At 42.6% G+C, this 6000-nt stretch overlaps 1 long non-coding RNA gene across 1 annotated transcript in view; it reads right to left on the bottom strand.

The window, feature by feature from the left end:
* Positions 1-538: 538 nt before the first annotated feature.
* LOC307210810 overlaps positions 539-6000 on the bottom strand; it is a 554287-nt gene continuing 548825 nt past the window's right edge. The window contains exon 3 of the long non-coding RNA XR_013836141.1: positions 539-691. This is a non-coding gene — a long non-coding RNA (uncharacterized lncRNA). The remainder of the gene's footprint in view (positions 692-6000) is intronic.

Raw genomic sequence — 6000 nt, 5'->3', positions numbered from 1 at the left:
CTTTTGTACATGGGATGAGAGAGGTGTCATCTTATCTGCCTCAGGTAGCAAAGTATATTGGACAGCCCCTGGTTCAGAGCTCAGTGTTAGAGTATCTGCTTTGCACACAGGAGGCCCAGGGTTCAATACCCTGCATCTCCAGATAGAAATGGGAAAGCTTCCCTGCCTGAAACCTTGAAGAGTCACTGCCAGGAAGTGTAGACATTTCTAAGTTAGGTAGGTCAATGGTTAGACTTGGTCAAAGGCATTTTCCTATTCCTGGTGGAACTACTGCTTGATTCCAAGGAGCACTTCGTGGTCTGGCTGAAGTTCTTCTCTGCTTTAATTTTTTCTGAGTAAGCCAAAAATAAGGGATGCGGGTGGTGCTGTGGGTTAAACCACAGAGCCTAGGGCTTGCCAATCAGAAGGTCGGCGGTTCGAATCCCCGCGACAGGGTGAGCTCCCGTTGCTCGGTCCCAGCTCCTGCCAGCCTAGCAGTTCGAAAGCACGTCAAAGTGCAAGCAGATAAATAGGTACCGCTCCGGCAGGAAGGTAAACGGCGTTTCCGTGTGCTGCTCTGGTTTGCCAGAAGCGGCTTAGTCATGCTGGCCACATGACTCGGAAGCTGTATGCCGGCTCCCTCAGCCAATAAAGCGAGATGAGCGCCACAACCCCAGAGTCGGCCACGACTGGACCTAATGGTCAGGGGTCCCTTTACCTTTTAAGCCAAAAATAGACACAATCAAAATGTTGCTCCCCCCAACACTATTTGTTAATTTAACCATGTTGCCTCTCCAAAGCTCAGGGCAGTTTACAACTACTGTTGGAAAAATTTTCCAGCAGTGCTAGTCTCTTGCAGGGAAAATAACAGATAGTTGTGGCACCTTAAATATACATACTATGGCATCAGCATACGTGGACTAGAGTCCATTTCCTCGACTGTATCCTGAGTTTTAGGTATGTTAATTAGTTACCTAATTATCATCCACCCTGTACTTTGTGCACTTCATTTCCCTCAGATCTCATTGCTTACAATATATATTTCCAGCACCACGCACATACGGTCCCAAATGTTTACATCCTTCAGTTTCAAATGGAATTCGATGGCAAGGATGCGACATTTCCATCAGAAAGGATGGTGAGAAGTATTATTGCAGGCACTCTCCCCTAAACATACGGAATTAACAGCTCCCTTGTTTACTTAATGGAATTCTTTTTTCCCCGAAATGTTGGCTACAAAACGATGGAAAATAAAGATGGCTACACTTCTAGACCAACTGAGCTGTTGGTGTTATTTTTATTTAACCTTGTTTGACAAATTTTAATTTTAGAACGTACTACTTTTTTACTAAAAGGAGCACGATTCAGCCAATGTTAGGCACTTTTTGAGTGTCACTAACACTAGCGGAGGGTTGAGTATGTGCTTTATAAAACAGGCGTGCGCACCTTCTCCCCCACTGAAATCAATGGACGTGACAATGCCTTAACTTCGGGCTGGATGGCGCTCGGGTTGATCTTTGATGCCCATAGATCATAGTCGACTGTCCTCCCAAGACTGCCTACGTGTCCTACTCTAGGAATGGAAAGTATTGTTCATTCCAGTTTTATACATCTGGGGGAACAAGAACTGAGTTGCTGGAATCTGATTGTAAACATTCCCCCCCACTCCCGCGCCTCACTTTCCAGGAACTCCAGAAGAACGTACTGAATTTTTGCACCCTAATCCTAAACACGTTTTTTGGGGGGATGGGAGAAGAACAGTTCCTTGGATGTAAGCATCCTTGCTTTCCATGGAAAGTACCTCTAAGTAAATGCCATGTATATATTTTAAAGTAAACTCATATGTAAGTGGGACATCTATCTTGCTGGAAAAGATCTCGGCTACTTGAATATATATATAAAAAAAATTTAGGAGAACCGTAGTAGCCATTCTATTCAAACAAAACACACGGTTCCGCCGAAGTTAAGCTTTTCTACACCCCATTGATTCCCGTGGGAAAAAGAGATAAGCGCGGGTTCGAGTCTCCCCTTTGAAATCAATAATACTTAACTTTCTCTGGGATGTGTTTAAAATGCTTCTGAGCATCAGTTAGGCTAGAATCATGATAGCATTTTGATTACATTTGGAGATTGAGGTTTAATGACTCAATTGACGCTTAATTTAGCTTTATCTTTTAGCCTTCTTGTCTCCTAAATGAATAGCTGCGTTAAACGCCCCAGCGAATATCTCCCGACAAAAGCATCGCTAGAGCAGAGGAGGGTTCGGATAAAGTAGACTCGGGTCCACGAAGAAAGTTTACTCCACAATGAGTTCCTTAGACCTTCAGGTGCCAGCAGGTCTCTTTGTTGTTGTTAAAGCAGGACAAAATAGAAGAACGAGGAGGAGGAGGAGGAGGAGTGGACATTTTTCAAGGTGTAGATTTGACGTGGTTGGTATTGGCGGAAATATTTCACCTTCGGCTGAGCGATGCTTTCAGTCCTAAACACACGTTCCTGGATATGTCTTAAAATCTTATGAAGCCAATATGCTCCGGGGATAAATGGCCTGTGGATTTTCCCTCATACAGTGAGAAGTGAGTGGAATCCCAAATTTCCAGGGTATCTTTTAGAGAGAAAGGGTAGAGGTCCAGCACTGAGTCCAGGGAACAGATCGCCAGCATTCCAGCTTAAGTTACTGTTTCGTTTGGGATGGTTCCAAAAAAAGCCTTGGATGTCCCTTCTTTGAGGCCTGCGGGTGTACATGTTGGCTGGGTCCAGATTTAAGAAGAAAAAAATCGCCAGTCGGATAAAATGCTGTAACACACGTGCACCCTCTCCTTAAAAATCGCGTTTGTGCAAGCAAAACAACACGCGTGTTCATTTTGCTGCCCATGGCGACCATATTATACATTCACGTGCATGTCCTTCCCGCTGAGTTCATTGGAGCTTACTCCGAAGTAAGTGCTCATAGAATTGCAATTAATTTCTTTATACATCCCATTAAACGTTTCCCACATCTTTTATTTTCTTTCTTTCTTTCTTTTTTTAAAGTGGGGGTGGAAGATGTAATAGCCTTTCCATTTCTTCCCCAGCGATGCTTGTTAAATTTCGGCTGTCTGAGACGTGAAAGTCTTGCAGTGAGAGGGAGAAAAATAAGAGTCGGATGACTCGCACACGACCCTAGGACGCCCGCCAAAGCGAAGCAACAGCAGCCCAGTTGTATAATGATTTCTTGGGAGCAAGCTTTGCAGGCCGTATGAAGAGCCGGGAGCGCCCCGGCCGCGATGCAGCTGCGCGTTAATTAATTATTTAGCATGGAAAGCGAGTCTCCAAGGGGGCCTGTAACCCACCCCGATAATGTTCTTGAAAGCAAGTGCAAAAGTTCAGTTTAAAGAGAGCAAGTTTGTCAATGCCTTCCCGCCTCTGGTTTCCCCCATTAGAAGCTCTCCGGTGTGCTAAAAAGGTCTACTCTAAGGAGCTATGTTCCAGATGCGGTTTTGTTGCAGGAGACACAGCCCTCTCTCTCTCCACAGGTCAACTGAAGAAGTGAATGCTTTGTTTAGGATACATATTTACTCGACTGGAACTTTTCTAATTCCAGTATTTCCATTTAAGTAAGTTTGATTGACTTGATTTCCTCTATTTATATGCCGCCTTTCTGCAGTAAGCTGTGCACAAAGCGGCTTATAACAAACGCTTATTTTGTACCGCATGCAGAACATTAGCGAGGGGGGCGGGGAGAAGAAATATCAATAAATTCAAGTTGCGTAAGGAGTGACTTTAAGCTGCGAGTCTAGGTCATCGCTCTGCAGCAGAACTGCAAGACAAGCCTGTAAGAGATCATATATGTGCATACATTTCCACTCTTTACATAAAATAATAAAAATGGATTTATCTATGTATAGAAACACAAAGAAACACCACTATCTCGTTATTCCTTTCAGAACGCGACAAGATCTATGTCTGGGTCTTACGAAACAATGGGAAATTTATCCATCTAACAATCTGGGCGGCAGGGGGTGGGGAAGAATGAATATATTTCTCTTGTTTTATCTTGATTCAGCTCTAACAAAAATCTTGAAAATAGATAAAACCTGAAATGGGATCATCGTGGTCCTCTCTTGAAAACTTTGGAAACTTTGAACTACACGTTCTTTTATATGCCACCGTAAGTTTAAACTATTTTAATTAAATCAGTGGTTTGTCAGTGGTTGACCACTGACGAACGTTCATTCACAAGCCCCAGTTTCAGTGAATGGTGGGGTTTCTTTGGAAGCAGCCACGTTGACTTCCTGCTGAAAAACACCTTATCAAAAATTGATCCCAGCCAACACTGGCTTTCAGGAGGGGATAAATGGAGTGAAACCCACAGACAGATGCGCCGGGTAAACACCCTCGAAATTAAGATTGCAATTCTATACAGTGCACACACGTCTATGGCGATAAGTCCCATGGAATTCAGTGGGTCTTACTTCTGAGTAGACTTGCGTGGGATTGTGCTCTATAGGACCTACCTCAGAGTATAGGTGGCTGGAACTGAGATCCATGACTACTTAGGTTCTAAATTCTACACAGTGGGGTTCCTGCTTCCTCCTCCCACATTTCATCTTAGTACTGTGACTAAATGTGAACCCCATCCAGGCAGCGCTTGCCAATCCCTCCCCTTTCCTTCCTTTGTTTACCATCTAGCCTTAACGAAGAGCTCTGGAGAACTCGGAAACGTGCACAGTATTTTGTGACATTTTACTTGGCTTAACAAAGGAATTGCCCTAAATGTGAACTTTTTCTTGTGGGTCAACATAACAAAAATGTGTATATGGAATATTTCCCACGAGGCATCCTGCGGTGTCTGACTATTTTTGTGCTTCTAAGGGAGAGGCAATCAGGATGGAAACTTTTTAATAGTGCGAGCCTATTCATATGTCTTTGAATTCTAATTAGTTGCCATATTTGAAGTATATTAACTCATTATAGAGTCGCATATATTGTTCTTCTTAGGATGATTGTTCCTGAAGGCCCACTATTTCACTGGGAGTCTTTTACTAGTATTATTAGTATTATTATTACCTTAATAGAGTTCCATAGACTGAATGCATGTTTTCTATAAAAGGAGATTCGTTTAATGACACTCTCTAATATCTTTGCTCGCTACTCCGATGGGAACAGTTTAGTGAGTAAAGTAGACTAACAACCTAAGTGAAAGGGGGCGGGGGATGAGGTGGGAAAGCACAGAGTACAGATGGGTAAGGTTAAGTACATTTTAATTTATTTGTTTACTACGAAACACAACCCAATTAAACACTAGATCGGATAGACTTTGCCTTTTGGGTATAAACACCAAGTAAATCTATTGACAACAACTGCGCAGAGGCAAAACAAAATGGATGTCAGGACCTTAAACTTGCCACATTAATTAATGAATAAACTAAAAGAATACAAGGAGCTCCTAGCCGTTGTTGTTCAGATGTTAAACGGGGAAATCAACAATTAAAATAGATTCGCAGGGGTGTGTACACGTTCCAGTGAGGCATCACAGGAAATATTCCGTGTATTCAAAGGAACGGTTGCTGGTGGCCTTCCTATTTCTTTGGCTCCGAGCTGCATCGGCTATTAAACATTACCACGTCACAATGGAATTGGAGCAGGATGCGATGAATACCAAAGTTGAGTCCCAATTTAGCGAAATTTAGATTTCAGCAGAAGAGAAGGAAGGAGATGGTTGAATGATTCATAACCATTTGACCGAAAACGCTTAACTTCAGCTGGATTGTATTCATTCTTCGATACTAGTGTAATGATACCAATAACAAAACAACAACAACAACAACAGTAATAATAATATAGCAACAACAAACAAAATAATAATAATAATAATATGGTATGGAGACAAAATTAAGCGTTGTTAAGTGCCATTCGAATCAGTGGGAGATAAAAAGTCCAGTTCTGTGTTTGCTCTGAAATCATCATTGAGTTCAGTGGGGCTTCCATATAAATCAGGGTGCAGAAAATCGCAGCCTTGTATTTTCAGTCCGAATCTCAGTG

The sequence above is a fragment of the Podarcis cretensis genome (assembly GCF_951804945.1).
Source record: "Podarcis cretensis genome assembly, chromosome: 2".
NCBI lineage: Eukaryota > Metazoa > Chordata > Lepidosauria > Squamata > Lacertidae > Podarcis > Podarcis cretensis.
The sequence above is the reverse complement of the archived record's forward strand: the minus strand, read 5'-3'. Positions and strand labels throughout refer to the sequence as shown.